The 22751-nt window shown below is 41.7% G+C and overlaps 1 protein-coding gene across 4 annotated transcripts in view; it reads left to right on the forward strand.

Annotated features, from left to right (window-relative positions):
* bbs9 (Bardet-Biedl syndrome 9) overlaps window positions 1-22751 on the forward strand; it is a 123510-nt gene that overhangs the window by 93555 nt on the left and 7204 nt on the right. The gene's annotated exons all lie outside the window — the stretch shown is intronic.

Consider the following 22751-nt stretch of genomic DNA (forward strand, 5'->3'; position numbering starts at 1 on the left):
GTATCCCCTCAAATGCTACCAGTACTTTCTGTCCTTTGTTTTATTGGCAGCTGCTGTCAATCTCACATGCTGAAACCTTATCTCCTTCCGAGAGAGCTCTTCAACAGAGGAAGCCTCTCGCTTGTTATGGGCCTTTGTGAATTTTTTTTTCCCGTCTCACTGCCGAAAGCTAATTTATCATTTAATAGCAAACAGTTTTTTTTTTCTTACACCTGAAATCACTTGCGGTAATAAAACTAAGGAGACATGAGGAAAGTGTGAAAGTTTAATGGGTTCTTTATTGCTGCTCGTTTTAACGGCATCCGAAGAATTCCTTGCTGTTGTACCATGGGAGGGGGAGCGGTAGCTTAGTGGTTAGGGCATTGCACTTTGCATCGGATGGTCATGAATTCAAATCCCAGCCACACCAAGCTGCCACACCTGGGCCCCTGAGAAAGGCCCTTAATCCCATCAATGAGATAAATGTAAGTCACTTTGGATAAGGGCAAATCTGCCAAATGCTGTAAATGTAAATTTGGGGAGGTTAGAGGTTAAGCACTGGACTTTGTATTTGAAGGTCTTGACTTAAAATCCCAGCCACACCAAGCTGCCACTCATGGGCCCCTAAACAAGGCCCTTAACCCTTTAGGGCATCCAACATGCTTCAGAGTGGGGGGAGTAGAAATGAGAACATCCATTTCCACATTTAGTCTCCATTTCTTCTGATAATAATCTCCACTCTTCTGGGAAGATGTTCCACTAGATTTTGACGTGTACGTGAGGAGATTTGTGTTTATTCATCCACAATTCTTATCGTAGATAAGGCGAGGAGGCCTGGGGTGCCCTCAGCGTTCCAATTCAATAAGGTATTTACTAGGTTTAAGATCAGAGCCCTAGAGCAGGCCACTCAAGATCTTCTACATGTTTTATGATCATGTGACCTACAAAAGAACAATGCACATGGAATTTTGTCAACCAAGGAGACCCACCCACCTCCAGTATGTGATCTGTAGAACTGTTGTGAAAGTCAGTGTGAAGCGATCACAATAACTAGACCAGACTCATGATCTGAGAAGAGCGTTTGAGACGTGAATATATCGGACGTTCGACGATGAAAGTTTCGTTCCCATGCTCTCGCCATCAATATTACTAGCTCTGATGTATAGCAGGAGACTGGAGCAGCATCATTAACAACCCCACAGCAGACAAGTGCTCCCCAGACACGACCCTGAGTCTCTGTACCTGTGGAGCTCTCTTTCTTTTTTCTTTTTTTTCCTGTCAGGCCGAGCCGTGGTGTTTGCCTCCCGACGTTAATGTAGCTCATCTCCATCCGCTATGAGCAGCAGGAATCTCTCTGCCTGAGTGAGTCAAGCTGAGTTCTCAGGCTCTCGGGCTGTGGACGGCATTAGCGCTCGGGGCAGGAGCCAGGTCTCAACTGTTTACATTGGGAACGCACCGCTTACGTTTCCTCATGAGCCTTTAGAGATTTAAGCATTCGTTTTTTGACGCGCTTCTTTACCACAAGTAAAGTATACGTTTTGAATCAGTTTTTTTGACAGATAATTTGGAGTCAATCAGTTTATATATGTATTTTTTTGTTTTTAAGTTAACGGCTACGAGGGGCGTCAAAATAAAATAACCGAACAAATTTTAAGCAATGGGAGCTGCGTTTCTTATTCAACACACTCCCCTAGTACATTTATACACTTATCCCAGCATTTAACTAACGCCTGGAAAGATTCGGCATTGAAAGATTTGTCAGTACGCCTGAACCAGTAGATGCGCTACACTTTTATTATATAAAAAGCGACCAATAATTTGCGACCAATATTTTAGATTGATTCCTCGAAACCTGTTTCTCGAGCGCGTATTTGAAGCCGTTACGTCAATAGGCGTGTCATAGAATAGAGATTAACATGGCAGAGGTAGAGCTGCAACTTATTGGAGACAGAACAGGAAAAGAAAACATCTGGTTTTATTTCATCTTTTTTTTCTTTTTTGCACTACAAAGGCGTGTTTTGTGAAAGGGCCATGCGTCAGAAGTCAGAAGGCACTTGAGTAAACGGATGATTTTCTGCCTGTCAGAAAAATAAAAGCGAACTCTCTGCACCTATCTGATGATGTGCATATTGCATTGCACACCATCATATTTTTTGCACTGAATCTCATTGTGTTGAATCAAATGGCAATAGGGCTGAATCGCATCGTGTCACATCGCATCGGTAGCTGCACATCCCTAATATATTTAATATAAAGCCTATTTAGAGACCTGGTCTTATTCCAGGTATTCCAAAGCAACTATTCCTTTCATAAAGCAGTATTTCAGTAGAACTCGTTCTTTCCCGGTGACTATCGAAGCATTAGTGAGAGTGTGAGAAAGTGTCTCTCGGTACGCGGTGATAAATAACCGCGCGGGTTAAACGGGCCGTGCGTGTCGGAGCACAAGATCTCGGGTTTCTGTTTGTGTAAGCGGCGTAGCGGATAACTCTGAGACGCTGAACTCTCGCCGTGGCTCGATCTCTTTCTCGCGCTCCAGACATTCTTAAAGACGAAGACGAGCTTAAAGACCCACAAATCACACTTAACCTCGAGCGCCTTCCTTCAGTTACGCCGTCGATCTTTTCTCATCCCTCCTTCCAAATAAACAAGGTGTCTGTGGCTAAATGTCCTCTTTAATCCCGGGGGAAACCCGACACCATACAGCTTACGGTTCATACGCTGATGTCACCGACCGGAGCTTGAGTTATCGTCTTTAATACAAGTGGGGTGTGTGTGTGTGTGTGTGTGTGTGTGTGTGTGTGTGTGTGTGTGTAAGAGGATCGTAAGCATCTGACCGGGCTCGTTATAAGCGCTCTAAGCGCACAACCAGTGTTGTTTTTTTTCTTTCTTTTTTTTTTTTTGTATTGAAGATACGTAGTGAATGTGAGCATTGTTCTTTGTTACCCACAATGCACTCCTGTCCTCCCCTCACATTAATCTCCAGCGTAAAAAAAAAGCCCACGCAGCCGTCACTCAGAAATCGCCATCATTCCTGTTTCTAAGAACCCCCTCCTTCCTCTATTACTCGATTTGCTTTTGATAGATTTCATGTCATTCCGATCCGTGTGGGAAAGGAAGACTGGGATTTGATCAGTTTGCCACATCAAGGTTGCAACACACACACACACACACGCGCACTGGTGCACACATGCGCTCTCAGGGCTGCGTCGTCCAGATCAGGAGGCCTGACCGCTGAATCGCTCGAGTGCTCCGTGGCAAACATAGCGCACCCTTTGTTCTCATTGTTCCAGAATAAATCCACTGTAAATATTTACTTTACGCCTGTGCACAGCGTAATCTGAGCGAGATTTATGCCCGATCGTGAACCTCAAAGCCGCACACGCTCATCTATTAATCTCCATTCGCTCTTCTTGTTTTCTCAGTACTTTCTGAAAGAAGTTGCCATTTCGAGGATTTGACAGATGATCTTGTTCAGAGCAAATTACTTCAATCTCATTTACACAATCGAGCAGTTAAAGGTTAAGGGGCTTGCGCAAGGGCCCAGAAGGTGGTGCGGTGTTGGGATTCGAACTTGCAGCCTTCTGATCACCAACATCTTCCCTGAAGTTTGAATAAATGCTTCCTTTCCTTCAGCTCACTTTCCTTCGGATCCAATTAAATCCACCGTTAGGGCCGTCATCATCTTGTAGATCGCCAGCGAGCCCAAACCAAACTTCTGCCCGAGGATATAGAATGTAACAGCATTGCATTATGGGGGTTTGGTTTCACTGGTTTCGCATCAGTCTCTGTGCCTGGCTCATGCTTATGCATCATAAAAGGTTATTTTTGACAAATAAAAAGGAAAAATTAATATAGTAACTGAAATAATGCAATTATGTAAATAAATAAACAAACCAACAAGAAAACAAATAGATAAATAAATAAATACAAATAAATACCAATAAATTGAATAGTCAAATTAATAAATAGCCAAATAAATCAAACAAATAATTAAAACAAACACAGACAAACAAAAAACTAATCAACACATACAAATACAGTCAGACCCCGACCTACGACCACTCAACTTAACGACATTTCAGAGATACGATGGTCACCTCCTACCAAAAAATATATATATATAATAATTAAATGAGCAAATAAACATATACATAAATACAAAACAATGAATAACTAAATAAATAAATCAAAACATAAATAAATTAAACAAAATAAGTGAAACAAATACAGATGGACTAATAAATAAATAGGCAAAGAAACATATATAAATAGAAATAAATGAAAATGAATGAATAACCAAATAAATAAATAAATACACAAACAAATCTAACAAACATTTGAAATACACAAACTAATAAACAAATAAATAAACTAATAAACAAAAAAATATATGAATAGAAATAAATAAAAATGAATGAATTAATAAATAAATAAATACACAAACAAATCTCACAAATAATTGAAACAAACATAAAAAGAAATGAATAAATAAATCAGCAAATAAACAAACAAAGGAATAAAGAAAAATCAATACAAATGAATTAACAGCCAAATAAAACACATCAAACAAAAAGATCAAACAAATAATTAAAATATTTTAATAATTTAATTTCACATTTAAAGATTATTATTATTATTATTATTATTATTATTATTATTATTATTATTATTATTACTTGTTGATGGTTTCTATTCCTGACATGCTTTGTTTGTCTTATTCTTATTTTTTGTAGCTCTTTTGTATATATGTGTGTGTGTGTGTGTGTGTGTGTGTGTGTGTGTGTGTGTGTGTGTGTGTGTGTGTGTGTGTGTGTGTGTGCGTGTGTGCACACATAGTCTTTTCCGGAAACCTAGGAAGTTTTTCAGGAACCCGAGCTTAAGGATCGTTTCCACCGGATAAACCAGGGCTGTTTTTAGTTTGTGCTTAAGAGGAGCTTGTTTTCAGGGCGGAGCTTGTCGTGAGGAACAATTCCGATTGGTTGTAAACAAGCTGCACACATTGACCGATGCTCTTAAAAAAATAAAAACAACAAAAAAACTATTTTTAACTAATCAGTGATCTGATACAATTTGCTACTAATTACATTTTTATATTAATTCAATTGATTTTCATTACTTTTTAGTTAAATGTAATGAACTTGCTCTGACATGAGCAGTTAATTAGCATTCAGATTTTCGCAGACCTCCGTATGGACGTGGATCTACATTACTGTGCATAAGTATTTACCCTCTTGAAGTTTATGTTTACTGATTGGCCAGGCAGAGGGACCGAGCTGGGAAGGATGTGCTGCAAGTAAGAGCAATAAAGGATGGAGATGGAAATGTGACTAGTGAGGAGAGTGTGTTGAGAAGATGGAGGGAGTGTTTTAAGCACCTGATGAATGAGGAAAATGAGAGAGAGAGAAGGTTGGATGATGTGGTGATGGTTGAGCAGGAAGTGGATAGGATTAGTTAAGAGGAAGTGAGCTGATCAGCAGAGCTGAAGATGTTGCGGTTTTCATTGGGAGTGATGATGATGATGGACAGGATTAGAGACGAGTTTATTAGAGGGACAGCGAATGTAGGACGTTTTGGAGACAAGGTGAGAGAGGCGAGATTGAGATGGTTTGGACATAGGGGACGAGGGACATGGGGTAGGAGAATGCTGAGGATGGAGCCACCAGGAAGGAGGGAAAGAGGAAGATCAAGGAGGAGGTTTTTGGATGTGGTGAGGGAAGACATGCAGGTGGTTGGTTTGAAAGAGGCAGATGTAGAGAACAGTAGTAAGGTGACTGATGATCCACTGTGGCGACCCCTAATGGGAGCCGCCGAAAGAAGAAGAAGAAGAAGCCTATAATACTAAAAAATGAAGGAAAGAAAATTTTCATATTAAGTTTTTTTTTATATATTTATATTTGTGTGCGACAAAACAGATTTTTTACAAAGGACAATTTTTATTTCCCTTGTAAAGGAAAAATCGTCCAGACTTCCGCACAAACGAACACACACAATTTCTTCCTCTCTACAGACCACACACCTTTTATTTAGGCCATGACCTGATGTAAAGCCCCCCTTCCCCCCATACACACGGTAGGTCTGTACTTTTAAATAAAGTCACAGTTCAGCGCCACCCCAGACAAAGTGCCCCCTTCCTGGTGTGTTAGCAGCATGTCAGTAGGAAGTGTGTGTGTGTGTGTGTGTGTGTGTGTGTGTGTGTGTGTGTGTGTGTGTGTGTGTGTGCTTGGTTAGACTCTATGTGGTATGTTTTTGTATTACCAGTGTGCACAGGACATGACTATTTTTCAGTCATTAGCACTGCTTTAAACAGGAAACCTCCTCCGATGAGTTTGTTTACAATCTCTGGTTTTTACTTTCTTCCTCTTTATAAAAGATTATTCCAATTATTCACCTTTTTCCTCAACAAAAAAACCTCTGTCTCTCCTGCGTGACTCCGAAACTCATCTCCTGATCCGGTCCTCGCGCTCACAGACTGCGCCCTCATTCATTCGGACTCCACGGAGCGATGGGAAGGATGAGTTCCTCTCACCACATACAATAAGCACTGCACTTCTCCCACATCCAGCTACCACAGCGAGTGTGTGTGTGTATGCCTGAAGCCCGGGGGATCCCTCCCTACAGTCCTCACTGTTGCGGCTGTGGCATAGAAAACCGATTTGGCCAGATGTGCTCCAGATGAGCCCCCTGTAGCTCTCCTCTTAAATTTTGGCTTTTGCCGTTGATCAAAGCGATCAGTGAGCGAAATCGATACGCACACTACTTACTCAGTGCCACTTTTATGAGAAACCCAAATCCTACCATCGCAATCATAGATTTTAAAGAGTCGTCATGGAGATGTGGAGATGTTATCTTCCTCCCTCCCTCCCCTGCTCTCTCTCTCTCTCTCTCTCTCTCTCTCTTTCCTATACATATATTAGGGATGGTAAGATTCACATAGCGATGTTATGCATCAATTTTAAAAAGTGTACACCGGATGCAAGTATAACATATTTGCAATTAGTATAACCCGATTTATTTATATATAGTTATTAGTAGAGGCACTATTGCACTTTAATTTTTTAAACAGTGACCAATTATTTGCCACCAATATTTTTTATATAGATCGAATTTCTCCTCGCTAAGCAGTTTCTCAAGCACGTTCTCTGTTGTTACGAGAATATGAAGTATCGCAACGCTGTTTTGAAGGGGACATTAAGTCAGAAGTCAGAAGGCACCAAGATATATTTATGATTTGCTGTCTGTCTGGAGCAAAAAAAACAGGGTTGAGGGTCAGAGCTCTATAGCAGGAGATCTTCCATTCCAAATCATTTGTCAGATTACCCCCAGCACACACACACATACATTGCCCACCCCAGGCCTGCACACACACTGACAGATGGATGTACGCTCCCATGCCAGAGGTTCTGCCTTTGTTTTCAAATGTGTCCGTCACGTTAGCAGTGGAAACGAGACCCTTGGCAGCTTCCTGTATTGGAAGCGGCGCGTCCAAGGCGACGGGCTCCCGCTCAGCTAACCACAAGCCTGCGTGAGAAAGAGGGAGGGGGATTTGCATCAAAGACACACCAGTGTATATTCTCCTAACCTAAATAAATACCAGCGTTTCCCCTTTATAAGAGAGAGAGAGAAAAAGACAGAAAGAGACACACATACACATAAAGAGGAAGAGAAGGACAGAAAGAGAAAGTCTCTCGTTCGGATCACATCTGGATTTTGCCGTATGCCTGGGGTCAGACACGAGCTTTTCCACCATCAGCAGTTCCCCGAGTTCTTGCTAGTATTTTGCTAGTATTTATACTCGTTTGGAAGTCGTGTATTTACTATTAATAGATAATGACAATGTTTGACTCAGAGTCTGAGCGTGGCCACTGCCTGACCTTTGACCAACGACCTTCTCCTCGATTTCTGCAGAAACGTAATTCAGTCCTGATTACAAATCACACGACTAAAGATGTAATCAGTAACTAAATCTTTTTTTTGTAATCTAATCTGATTACTTTTGGACTCCATTTGACGTTTGTTTTGAACGCAATCTTCGGTTTCTATACTTCTGTGTAGAATTAAAGTTTTTCATATTTATTACAACAGCTTGGTTTTGCTTTATATTGTTTTTATTTATTTCATATGCTATAAAAAAAAGGGTCACTTAGTGTTTAAGTTCAAATACAAGCCACACCAAGCTGCAACTCCTGTGCCCCTGAGCATGACCCTTAACCCCATAGCTGCTTAGTTGTATGAATGAGATAAATGTAAGTCACTCTGGATAAATAATGTAAATGTAAAAAGATTTAAGAATATGACCAGGGCACTTTGTGTTAAGGCCACTTGTCGAAGAAAATTACAAAAGAAAAAAAGAATTCAATTCAATACGTCTAAAGCATTAACAATTTACAGCGAGACGTTTTGTGTATTTGAGGTTGAACAATCGAAAGTTTTAACAATTTTAATGTTTCATTTAACAAATGAAAATGTGAGGGAAACAACCGTTTGAACAAAGGTTTGTGGACACTTAACCATAAGATTGGTATGTGCTTCATGAGCATCCCATTCAACAATTAGTCCCCATTTACTCCTATAATAACCTCCACTCCTCTCTTAAGATGTTTCACTAGATATTGGGTTGTTCTTACGGAGATTTGTGCTCATTTAGCCATAAGGGTGCTGGTAAGTTCAGGTCCTGATGTAGGTTAGGTGACGATTTTTTAGGTGCTGTCAGCATTCACATTTATCATGTTCAATAGGGAGCTGTATAGCTGGAGATCTACACTCTAACCCATCATGGAGCTGGCTTTGTGCACATGGGCATTGTCATGCTGGAACAGGTTTGGATCTTCTAGTTCAAATGAAAGGAAATTGTATTGCTACCGCATCCGAATCCGAGTCCCAGTACTTTTGTCCGTACAGTGTAACAAAAACAAAACAAAACAATAAAATCTGTTAGAAAATCGCTACTAATTCTGGTTCACGTCCGACTGCGTCTTTTGACCCAATTGTTGATTAGTTTACGATCACAGAGCATTTTGCGTTTTGTTTTTTTTTGTCCGTCCAATCCTCTTCCTAGTTTACCCTACAAATCTATTTAACACAATATCCAAGTAAAATGCAGAACTCACTGGTGTTAAGTTTGTGAGACTGGCCGTGTGGACCTTCCTGAGAAAAGCGATGAAGTGTTTAAGGGGTTCAGCATTTCGGATTCCTGTTCCAGCCACTTCAGCAGCCGTGGTGTTTATGGAGAAGTTGTTTTGATTAGCGTGGGCAAACCATGTGCCTCTCCACCAATATGGACAAGTGGCCAAGCTGGAATTTCTCTTGGCATCTTCTGCATGCTTGCTTTTGCTTACATGTTGAAAATCTTTAACCGGCTCGCAGCGTGTCGCATTTTTTGCAAAACGACTCTGAAGAAAAGCGAATGATATATGGGGTGAGATCTTTGTGGTTTTCTGGGGTTCTTGCTCCCATTTCCTTGAGCACAATCCGCCGCAGTGTTCCACCAAGCGAACTCGCGCTCGAGAGCCCAGTGTCAAAGAAGCCCAATGTCAATTGATGCCACTGTTCTTTGTGAGCGGGCTTTTTTTACGGGGCGTCAGGGAGGGGGGCATCACCCACCAGGTGATAAATGCTATGAGTAGTTTGGGGGGGAGGAGAAGAAGGAGGTAGAGGGTTCGATCACTCGCAGCCTGAAAAGAGCTTCTTTCATCGTTCCTCTCTCTCTCACAGTGGGCAGAATGAATAGCGGGAGAGGGATGAAAGTTTAAACAGAGGGCTGTTTGCTCTCGGCGGGCGCTGGCGCTGTAATTCTTCAGGCTTCTTCAGAGCACAGGAGGCCGGTGATTAGCTCGCTCTGCAGTGTTTGTTATCCTTCGTGTCACCACAGATTTAAACGCCTTTCGCCTCTCGCTGGCGGCCTGGCTCGGCAAATCTGCGAAGGAGGTGGCTCTCGTCTTCGCTTCACCTTTGCCTTTGCTCCCCGGACCCCTGAAATCTTCACTGTAAAAATAAAAACACGTCGACCAGACAGGACGTCTTGGACGCTCCTCAGCGTTATACATTCTCACCCCGTTCCCATCCATCACTCGCCGTCATCTTTTCTGATAACCGCTCGTATAATCCCAGCGAGTCTGCTTCCCACAATTCTGCACTTTGTCTACCTGCTTCCTGCTTCCTTCCCTGCCTGAGTTATTCCGATTGCACTTTCCGTATCAAATGTTTTGGGCACTTTATTTAAGACTTAATCACAGCGACGCAGATCTTAGATCAGTCTACAAGAAACTTCCGTTTGCTCCGGCTCACATCGATTTCATTCTTAGATCTAGATGTTACAAGGGTGTACTGCGTGTACGTACCTCGCGTCTGTACAGCTCTTAGATCAGATTATATTAGAGGGGCTTTGTTTACTTGTCAAAGGTACCTTACAGCACAGTGAAATGCTTTCTTCCCATATCTTTGTATCACATGTGTTAGGAAGCCGGAGTCAGAGCACAGGATACAGTGCCCCTGGAGCACAGAGGGAAAGGGCCTTGCTCAGGATTGGCAGGGCTCTGGGTTACTGATTGGAAGGTCAAGGGTTCAAGCCCCTGTATCTCCAAGCTGCCACTCTTGGGCCCCTGAGCAAGACCGTAACCCAGAGCTTTTGACCACTGAATTACCACCTTGCATAAGGTACTTTATACTTGTCACCTTGTACCTTATATCACATTGAAATGCTTTCTTTGCATATCCCAGCAATGTTAGGAAGAAGAGCGTAGGGGCAGCCATGTTACAGTGCCCCAGAAGCACAGATGGTTAAGAGCCTTTTTCAAGGGCCCCAAGAGTGACAGCTTTGAGATACCGGTACCAGTGTAATAGTCAGGAACTGCTTGTTGGCAGTTGCAATAAGAAATGATTGCTTATTGTTACTATAGAGAATCAATAACAGGAACCGATTTGCTGGCAAATTGCAATAGACTTTAAGTGCCGACTCTTCTTTCTTTTTCGATGGTATACGTCGAAGTTCTTCATGTATTTGTCGCTATTTTTAATACCGTTCACTTTGGAGAAGAATTACGTCGGGATTTAAGTAAACGCAGCAGATTTGGATGAATCCTGCGTAGTTAGCAGAAAGGAAATGTCCATGCTTGTGTACTCTGCTTGGTTTTATGGTGGTTGTGTATGCGTGTGTGTAAGTGTGTGTATATGTGAGTTTGGACCCGAGCCCGGAAGCGTAGCAGAAATCACAGAACACGGCCCACGGTCTTTGGTGAAGAGACGAGCCGCAAAAGCCCAGCAAATGCTCAACAAATTACGGCGCAATTAGAGATGAGTGGGAAGCGGCAACTCGCTGCAGATTAGGACGGATTGTTTAACTGCGACTGCGTGTCACCAGACAGCACACGGAATGTAGACTTCCACAAGAAAGGGGCTCGGAGATTTACAGCCGGAAACCCAGCGCCGCACACAGGACTTTTAATTACGCCTTCACTCGCTCGTGGACTCCTCTTTTAGTTAAGGGGTGTGTTTGTGTGTGTGTGTGTGTGTGTGTGTGTGTGTGTGTGTGTGTGTGTGTGCACATGTGTTAAGGCTGGAAGTCTTTCAGTATTCCTGTTTAAATTGATGTCTAAAGTTGCCTTTTTTTTTTAGCTGCATTCAAAAGGTATAGACACCATTCCGTGTGTGTGTGTGGGTGAGTGTGTGTTGTGTGTGTGTGTGTGTGTGTGTGTGGTTTTAAAACCCACTAACATTCTCGTGTTTTTCATATCACATTTGTTTTCTCCCCTCTCTCTCTCTCTCTCTCTCTCTCTCTCTCTCTCTCTCTCTCTCTCTCTCTCAGGTTCTCCTTCTTTGTTTTTTTCTCTTGTTTTCTTTCTCTCAGCCTGCCTGTCTCTCTCCTTCTCTCTGCCTCACTTTTTCCTCTTGTCTCTCTCTGTCTTTCTCTCATTTCCCTCTCCTTTTTTATTTCGGTCTCTCATTCTGTCTGTCTCTTATTTGCCAAGTCTTTTATCATTCTGCCTCTCACTCTCTTGGTCTGTCTGTATCTCATTCTCCTGTCTCTCTCTCTCTCTCTCTCTCTCTCTCTCTCATTATCCCCTCTCGCTCTCTTTCTTTCTGTCTTTCCCTAAGTCTGTCTCTCATCCACTCTCTTACCTTTTCTTTCTGTCTCTCTGTCTCTCTCTCTGTCATATTTTCTCCAAGACTCTCTCTGCCTTACTGTCACTGTCTATCTTTCTGTCTTTTTGTATATATTTCTCTCTCTCTCTCTCTCTCTCTCTCTTTTCTTTTTCTTTCTGTCTTTCTCTGTCTCTTTATCTTTGTCTCTGTATTTTTTATCTTGCTCCCTGTCTCTATCATTCATATTTTGCTTTCTCTGTGTGTCTCTAAGACTCTCTGTCTCATTTTCTGTCTGTCTGTCACTCTGTGTCACTCTTGATTTTAATCTTTCTTTGCCTCTCTTTCTGTCTTTTTCCTCTTTTTTTGTCTGTTTCTCTCTTTCTACTTTTTCACTTTCGTGTGGTCTGCACACACTCACTCACATTTCTCTCAGATCACTGTTACCATTTCAGTAGTCTCTCTCTCTCTCTCTCTCTCTCACACACACACACACACACACACACACACACACACACACACACACACACACACACACACACGGCCTGTAAACACTGGCAGATCTTATCAACCTTTAATGTAGTCTACATGTGCTGATGTAATCTATTAACCTCCTACCCCCTCGCCCCACTCCACACACACACACACACACACACACACACACACACACACACACACACACACACACACACACACACACAGAACCTGAGACAACAGCCACAGGTGTGGTGGAGAAACCAAGGGAGTGCTGGACAATTCGTCATTCGATTCTGATTCACGTGTGTGTGTGTATATACGTGTGTGTATACGTGTGCTTATGCTTGTAGGTGTGTTCACAATTTTCTTATTGTAACTGTCAAAACTATTGCCATCCTCCCAACTTTTTATCATCAGTACACCAGTCGTGTGTATGAGTGTGTGTGTGTGTGTGTGGCTTTAATCAGACATCTTGTAAAAACAATTGTCACACAACGAGACTAGATAAATAACCAGTTTTCTGCTCACTAGCAACCACAACAAACAAGATACACTCTGGGTGGAATCAGAGTGGGTGTGGCAAAGGGTGTATGTGTGTGTTTGGGGGAGACTCATTTGCAATGGCATCATTGGAATTATTTTTAATGCTTTTAATGTTTTGATGATTCATCGATTTTACATGTGCTATTTCACAGCTGCACTGATTCTCTTTTATCTCACATGTGAAGTTGTGTTTTTTTTTCTGTATAACTGCGTGTCCCTGGGTGTGTTTTATTTCTCTGGTACGACGGCAAATTATTGAGGCATGACACATTTACGCGAGCATTCAAGATCAATCTCATACATTGTACTTTACTTTATTAGCTAGTATAGCTAGTGACAGTATAGCTAGCATCGCTAAAATCAGTGGCGGGTCACAGCAAGGCCTCAGAATCACTGATTTACGTTTTAATATACTTTCAGGCCATGAATATGTATTCAGTTATTCCCTATCACATATCTCTCTTTATTTCATCGCATTTCTCTCGGTTGTGATGCATCAAACAGCATCTGTTTACATTTAAGTTTCTTACCAATCACATTTTAGCCATCACATCACATGTCACCAAAGGTCGCCCTCGAAATCAGCAGTGCAGGCGCCTGTGGCGTAAACTGTAACCAATCAGATTTCTAGTTGGTGGCAATCTAGTAGGTTTTAGGTGTCCGATAACCTCTGCATTTTCAAGTCTTTTGATTGGACGGTCAGAGAGCAAACTGTTTGCCTATGATACAGTTTATATAAATTCCCAAAATTTCTAATTAATTCCCATAAATTTCCATACATTCCTGGTAAGTTTCCAACTTGGAATTTATCCAAAATTCCCCAGATGAAGTTCCCATAGAAAGTTTTCCGGAAATATACCAGATATATTCCGTGTGTTTAGATTGTGTAGCTGCATGGCATATCTCAAGCGCTATTGGCTGTCAAGCAATTCAACGCGCCGTCACTGTGACTTCCTGTTTCTAAAAGGGAACATGTCAACACTTGGAGCCAGTGCACAGCTCTCAAGCCGTTTCTGTATTAATTACCTGAGTGTATGCGAGATCCTGGTCCAGTCTGGTGCATGATTTATTTATTTTTTTCCCATTGCTGTACTAGGACCAAAATCATCACGCCCTTACCAGCGCTGAGGTCCGATCGGCTCAGCCAGAGCGCAGATGACAGATAGGGACGTGTATATCCCTGTAGTCTTGTAATCCCTTCAGCTAGGGCTTCTTATCATCATTTTTGCGGTATAAGGACGGCACCGAGATGCACAAAGCAGTCTCTGTTTTTCAGTAACCTCAGTTATACATACACACAGACTTAGACATGTTTTGAACTCGCTGCATGTATAATATATAGAGACAGTTCTCTTTATCAAACTTTCACACACTGACAGTTTGTGCGTCGGAGTATGGGGAACTCTAGACAGGAAGATGATTAACAGGAACGTGATTAAATTATATAGAAGGGAAAAGCTCGAGTGTGCTGTTATAGGCAAATAATAAGCGCCAGGTTGGATATGAACTGATGTTTTCACTAATGCGAAATGAAATTACACAGTTGCTTTTTTATACCACATAAATTGGCAACACGTTTATTTATTTACGTCGTTCATACTTTAAATTCATATAATAGTCAAGTACGGTTTTATTGTCATTTCAGCATAACACAGTAGAGTATACAGCAGTGTTGGGCCATACATTTCACACCACGACCTTCAGTGGTGTCCTACCCGAAACACTCCTTTCATTGTAGCCACAGCTGCACCACCCGCATGCATCATCTCTAGCAACATCATCTCGAAATTAACCAAATAAAATGACCCTGGGTTTTCCCTGCATTTTTTCTGGCAGTTTTGTTTTTCCTTGTGGTTTGAAGTGAAGGTAAATTGTGTGTTTTTGTGCAAATAGTTCAAGAAAAAGCTTAACAACTGTTTTGCACTGCTCTGGCTAATTTTTCCTCACAATGTCGAGCTGGAAAAGATTCTTTTATAGTTTTTGAGGCACATGCATGTCCCTTTTGGTTGTATGCAGCCACCTACAATCGGACAGTGAATGAGTAGGCAGGCAGTGTATACCAATTTTGTAATATTTGACAAATTTGTGCTGCAGATTGCAAACAACATGAAAGCCTACATATTTATCTGTAGTTAGCAGCAAGCTAGTGAAAGTAAGGTATATTTTCCTCGTCAAAAACAGCAAATCATATCGACATTGTCTACAAAAACCGCAAGATATCCAAATTAAAAAAAAGTCAACATCAAAATGTCAATAATATTAAATAGACGTGAATTGACAATCTGCAGTATTACTGCATACTGGCTGTTTGCCTACATCTAATCAAATTTAAGCTCAGAACCGAGGTAAATTACCTATAATATATGAAGATGCCAAGTGATAATTATGCAAACATGGACGGGTTGTTGGATTGTTGGGGGAAAAAAAGGTCCAGACATTAAAAGTGGATTTACTAGAATAGCAGACAGATGGTATGTTAAAACCACAGGATTTTGTGTTCAGAAAATGTCCAAGCCATAAAAGCATTGCTGTTGAATTTTTTTTAAAATATGATGACTGGATGCAAAAAGAAATATGCAAATCTATTCTGGCATTTATATCATCTTAGAAAATCACATCGCGAAATACAAAAAAAGACACTCATAGACATGATGCTGCTTTTGACTTGATATACTGTAGGTCTGTGGAAAATGTCTGATGTTCAATGACACGTTGTGTAGGTTTCACATGACATCATACATCTGAAGCGCCATCGAAATGAAACTTACATTTAAGACGAAGGTTGGAGAAATTTGGACCATACCAAAAACGTCCCGTGACATATTATCATAAGCATTTTTTCCCCCCTTCCATTTTTTAGTACTGTCTAATTTACTAGTCACTGCAGACCTTCACCCTCCAGAGCAATTGAGGAAATGTTTAAAACTTCACACAGCCACGACTCTGACACCATTCAGGGAGTTAAAATAACACAAGGACACAGCCAGTCCACACGCTGGCCCATTTACAAAGCTAATTAACAGAGCACAAGATGGACGTCTTCCAATGTGTGTGTGCTTTTTTTTTTCTTTCAATAAAACTAATGTATTGAGAAGCTCCGAGCCAAAACGCTACCTCCGCCCCCGGGATTTTTAGCCATTTGTTAACAATTAGTCACAAATAATTTTGGTCATTCAGAATAAGTAGGATTCCACAGGCATGAAGAAAACCACTGTTTGAAGGGTAAAAAAAAAAGGGGGCGAAATGTGTCTGCGGTGGATTTCTCAAAGATGGTTATGTGTGGTCAGCATTTCCACCTGGGGGCACACGCATACACAATAATGAATCTGTACTTTTGAGTTGAACATTAATAGGAAGTGGCGGGAGTAATACGCTCGATATTGAGCAAACCGGGACGGATCTGGACGAAGCTTTGGTGTCCATGGATGTAACCGTATGTATGAATGAATCAATGCAGCTCTTAATTCTATCATCATGACGACACGGCTATAGAAAACATCAATATTGTAGAGAACCGCAGTATAACAGAGCGCCACAGACCGGTATCTCATACAGTAAGTATGGAAGTCATTACTAAGGCAAGAAGCCCAGTTAATGAAATTCAACAGGTCTCCGTTCATTGTAGCCACACCTGCACCACCCGCATACAAAATATCTAGGAAAAGCAATCATTTTAACCTCATAAAATGACCACGGGTTTTCTGTGCATTTTTTTCTGTGTATTACATTTTTTTTGGAAATTGGAAATGAAGGCAAATTGTGTTTTTTGTGCAAATTCTACAGGAAAGAAAATGCAAGATTCATTGTTTTTGAACTGTTTCAGTCGACTTTCCTTCACGATGTCCCGTCTTGTAAATGTCCTTGTAAATATATATGCAGACAAATCAGTTTCTTCTCCTCTGTCAGATGTTGTGGAATGAATAAACAGCTATCAAATCCACAGGAATATATTTGTTGTTGTGATGTTTGCAGCAGATGCGGTTTGAGATCTTTGCCTAGCCTCGCTCCAACATTAATAGGAATTGGCATTGAGTAATACACTCGTTATTGAGCAAACCGGGTCAGATCTGGACGAAGGTTTTGTGTATATGGATATAACTGTTCGTATGAATACATTTTTTTGATTGAATGGATAATTTGTTTTTTAAGATGAAATGAATGGTGCATAAAGCTTGCAGAACAAACCAAGTCAGTGCATTTCCAAAACTCATTCAATCATTATTAGAAACTTCCTGGTTGCAGTTTGGTTGTATTTTGTGAAATCGAGTTAACCAAATGTGGATGATTAAAAAAGTAGGAACTGTGCAGGATCCAAAAAGTACACATTAAATCGAGAACATTAATGATGCAAGTGATGTTGCAGAAGTGTGTTTGACAATACACACACCATGCTCCGAACTTATTTTAGACCGTTTTGCTCTGAATCCAAATGCAGCATTTGACCAAAAAGTCTGTGACCATCAAATCCCAAACATGGTTCTTTGCCAAACTGTTGCCACAAAGATGGAAGCATGGAATTGTTTTTCAACAACATGAGCCCAAACATGTTCCAACATGCCAGCACTTAGGTGCACAAAGCGAGGCCCATGGAGACATGGTTTGCTAAAGAACTCAAGTGGCCTGGACAGATCCCAGACCTCAACCCCACAGAACTCCTTTGGGACGAATTGGAATGCACCAGGCCTCCTCAGTGGACATCACTGAAGCCTGATCTGATTATTGGCTGAACTGGGCAAAAAATTCCCTTTGTCATGATCCAAAATGTAGTGAAAATCCTTTCCAGAGAAGTAGGTGCTTATCATAACACAAAATCTGGAATTGGCTAGGTGTCCTCATACTTTTGGTCATACCATGTATTCAGAGGACAGATTTTGATGCTTACAAACTTAATCCAACTCTTTCTATCTGTCATAGCCCGGGCAGTAAGGTCAGTATTACGGAGTATTATGAAGATCTTAGTCTAGAGCTTTGAACCAGACGCATTCCTGCGTTTTCACAGCCGCGTGATCTGCTGCGGAATCTCCAATCTCATCTCCTCGGCACTCGACACTGCCTCTAACCCTCCCACCCACACCAGAACACACAATGTGCCTGTCATGAGGGGCCACGGTAGTCCAGTCTATCTGTCTGGCCCGGTGACAGCCTTATTCATGTCTACAAGGGGATTTGATCGAACCGAGATGATGGATGGTATAATAACTGTGTGCATACATCCAAGGAAGTGCCTCGACTCCGAGTTGGCTTATCTAAAATGACTCCGAGCTCCCGTCTGGCTAAAACTCACGTCGACAGCGTCCTTGTCATCGAGCTGAGACTTTATCCTAATCGCTTTGCTGTGAAAAACGGCATACAGGTTCTGAAGAATGTTCTTTAGAAAGCAGATCTAGCTCTTCCTGCCTGGGCCAAATAAGTGTTTTTGGTAGATGGTTTTTTTTTTGGTAGATTTAAAGCGTTTTTGAATTATGGCTCACTTTAAATCGCAGTTAAGCCATCTCAGGTGCTAGAGGTTTAGGTTGGTCGTAAATCAAATCAGCCCCGCAATGGCCTGATGTTAGCATAGAAAGTCAACCAGTGGATTATAGTCCCAGGGTTTTAATTTGCCCCCATTCATACAACCTATGCACTGAGAGAAAACTTAAAGAAAGAAGTGAATTTTGTTCTCAGATTTTCTCCTGGCATAATGTCTGCTTTGTTTCTATTCTCCATTAAGCTATTTCCTGCCCTTTTTTCTTCCCTCTCGTTCATTTCGGAAGGCCACATGGTTTATAAAGTGTCTTTGGCAAAGGTTGACCGCCAAGCAGCCTCTACATTCATGACCAAAAACAGAAATCGTCCGTCTGGCCAAGAATAAGACTTTAATTTTTTTTTCCCCCTTCCCTGTTTAGTCAAGTGATGATATCTAGTGTTTTATGACATGCCTGTCATAGCTATTGAAGTTAACATTAGATTGTAAAGGCCGATGTGACGCTGTGGGAAACGGCGGAATCAAAACAGTGCCTTGGAACACGACCAAAATTCCGTGCAAGGTGACTTTCGCTTGATACGTCGAATAGATCGAGTGACTTGACTCACAGGCATCTTAGAGGTCGTTGGGTGTCTATTGCTTTATTTGCACAATGCTTATGGGGTTTTTATTATGGAGTAAGACCCGAAGATAAATAGGTCTAGACACCAGACATTTTTACTGACAACAGAAGGGACTTTGTGGATTGAAAAGGCTTGTTTTCTTTTTTTTTTTGATTTTCATCATGCTGTACTCCCTTAGAAGAAAGAACACGTCAGTGGAGCAGGTGTTCTTGACAAAACCATCCAACAGCCCAGGGGTGATACGGATAGCACCAGAGAGAGAGGCAAAAAGAGGGAAAGGGAGAGATAGAGCAGAAGATAGAGATAGAGGGAGGATAGAAGCGTCTGTAGATTTATGAGTTGAGGGAGGAGGCTGCCTCGGGTCTGAACCAACGCCTGCAGTGATCAAATCCAGGCTGACCCTATGATGCAAGCATCGCCTACAGTGTCCAGCCACAAACACCAAAAAAATGAGAATTCATTTAAGGAAATGATTAAAATAGTCCGGACTTTTTGTCACAGCACCTGTTTTGAGGTTTAAGTGGCGCTGAAATATGCGAACAAGGGGGCAAAAAAAAATCCAGTTTTCGTAAACCCAGACATGCATATTTTTCTGTGCTGGTGGTTGCATTTCTGTGAAATTGGAGGCTTGGCGGTTACGAAAAAAGACGCCTTGCCAGTGCAAGGCAGCAAAGTGGTAAAACCAATTTGGATTCCCTGCAGCGCTTTTTCCAACACGTTGCCGCAACAAAGGAAGCCTGTGGCTTTGCAGAGACAGAATACGTCGGCTTAGCTTCGTAGAAATCCAGCATGTCTGGTTCTTTTGTGTGCGTTGTATGTTTTGCGTATGGTTTCTTTGTGCACGGATTCAAATGCAACTTCTTCAGCATGTGTGTCTGTGTGTTCTCGCAAAATACAAGCGTGTCATCCTGTGTGATTACGCACTTATGTATGTGTGTCCACGGAGTCTACCACTCGAATGAACTCGTCTTAGATGTGGCCGAGCTCTGTGCGAGTAGTACACAGACTTTGCAAACAAACTGAGACTGTGGACCTGAGTTTTGCGAGTGTGTAAAATGGGGAGACGCTTTGTACCAGGGCGTTGACAAGAAGAGAGAAAATATCTCCGCTGACCACGGGAATGATCACACTCGCACCACGCCTTCAAGCGCTGCGAGCGGCCAGAGCAAACACCGATTGCGCAAAGTCCTCCCTCCCCGCGTACCTCGATTGTTTTGCGTCTCGCAGGTGCACGTTCCGGCGTGCTCGCTGCTCAGTTAATTACCCAGTGGGAAAAGCTTTCACCAGAATACACAGACGGATCAGCAAGATTGGGTTCCTTAACCCCCACGCCTGCATTCCACGAGCAGGAATAGTATTAAGAAACCAGATCAGCACAACAAGCAAACCGCTGTAAGCGTCCTCTCTTGCGCTTGCTCTCCTTCTCTCCCTCTCTCTGTCTCCATCCATACATCCTTTCCTTTACCACTCCCCCCAACCAGCATCTCATCCCAAACAACCAAAACCACAAGCAGTCTAGCTTTGGCACATCGGTCTCATTTCGTCGCAGTCAACAAGCTCATCCCTCCGCTTTACAGCAAGTACAAAAACGAAGGGAATTTTCCCAAAGTAGTCCACGACAACAGATTCACTCCCTCTGCCCTTGATTACTCCACACCTTGGAATTTTCCTGCGCTGTCTACTGTCAAGGTTATGACTCTAGACAGCGATCGTAAGTACAGTGATGTTAAGAAAGGATGTGCAGTACGTGCCATTCCCTGTGTAGGAATCCTGAAAACATGAACGATCCTAAACTTTAAGGTGCTCTGCGATTTTTCTGTTTGCCTCTCTCTGACTGCATATAAACATTTCCATTCGAAGGCAATTCACCGCAGATGCCTCCAGACCCCAGGGAACGTTTCTTCCCACTCCACGAGCCAGCACAGAACGATTTATCTTTTGCGGTTTACGAACAGTCACAATGTAAGCAATTAGGTCTCCTGTAGAGTTTTCATCAGGATCTGTCAAGTCTCACAGAATGTACTCATAGAAATTATTACACTACGAAAACACCGGAGATCCATATCGGGCGGAATGCTAATTATATTCTCTTTATTTACACGGTCTAGGATGTTAATCAGGTACTCACTGTAACATTAAAGCTGTGGCTTCCTTTCTGGAAAACATATTACTTTTCTTTTGGACCCAATTAAACACTGCTAATTTATTTATATCCAATTCCCAACCACCCGTTGACTACCCTATTCTGTATACAGTACATGAGCTCGCAGATGCACACAGTCGACTATGACGAAGCGGCAAAAGAGAGGAATCAGTCCTTACTATCTGGATTGCAGAGGCAGTTTACAATTGTATTTAAATTTGCAATTTTCCAGTCAGAAGCTGAAAATAAATGCGATACACTAATCAGCATAACATTATGACCACCTGCCTAATATTGTGTTGGTGCCCATTTTGCTGCCAAAACAATTCTGACCCATCGAGCAGTAACAGCATGAAATTCTTCAGCAGTTTGAGCTACAGCAACTCGCCTGTTGGATCGGACCACACGGACCAGCCTTCGCTCCCCGCGTCCATCACTGAGCCTCGACCGCCCGTGACCCTGTCGTCAGTTCACCACTGTTCCTTCCTTGGTGCACTTTTGATAGATTCTGACCACTGCAGACCAGGAACATCCCACAGAAGCTGCAGTTTTGGAGATGCTCTGACCCAGATGTCTAGACGTCACAATTTGTCAAAACTCGCACAAATCCTTACGCCATTTTTCCTGCTTCTAACATCAACTTTAAGGATAAAATGTTCACTTGCTGCCTAATAAATAAATCCACCCACTAACAGGTGCCATGACGAAGAGATAATCAGTGTTCTTCACTTCACCGCTCATAAAGTTATAATGCCACAATTTAATGCCTTATTGGTTAATATAATCTAAAAAAAAAAAAAAAAGGAAATGGGTGACTATTGAAAATTGAAATCCCAAGTCTTACATTTCTGCTTGGGATAATTTGTAGTTGAATCGCATCAGTCTGAAAAGGTATTCCATTTTCCAGTTTTTACCACTACGTCTGGAGCCCTTTTGATAATTCGACGAGTCATCAATGTTGAATACAAGTTTGGAAGAACCGAATTTACAGTGAATTGTTTCACCAACCCAAATAATAATGTAAAAAATTATTTTAATTGCAAATTCATTTAATAAATAATAAAGTAATGAATAAAGCTTCAATTATGAATTTAAATTAAGACTTAAAATGCAAATTTTTCCCTTTAAAATTCAGAGTCAGGTCCCGTTTCTCGTTGTGCTCCTGCGTCGTTGTCAGAGTGACACCTTTGAATCAGTTTTTAATTCAACTCAAAACAAGTTTTTTTCCACAGATTTACAGAGTATTAATTATATTTAAATGGATGTATTTATCCACAATGATCAGGCCTGGAGCGTCAAGGAAAAATTCCCTTAGATGGTATAAGGAAGAAACGATGAGAGGAACCAGATTCAAACGTGGAACCCGTCCTCATCTTGGTGACATTATCAGTGTGATAATAAATCATCAAAACATTTCAAACACCGGAGAGTTAACAATATCATGAGT

The sequence above is a fragment of the Silurus meridionalis genome, chromosome 20, assembly GCF_014805685.1.
Source record: "Silurus meridionalis isolate SWU-2019-XX chromosome 20, ASM1480568v1, whole genome shotgun sequence".
Classification (NCBI taxonomy): Eukaryota; Metazoa; Chordata; class Actinopteri; order Siluriformes; family Siluridae; genus Silurus; species Silurus meridionalis.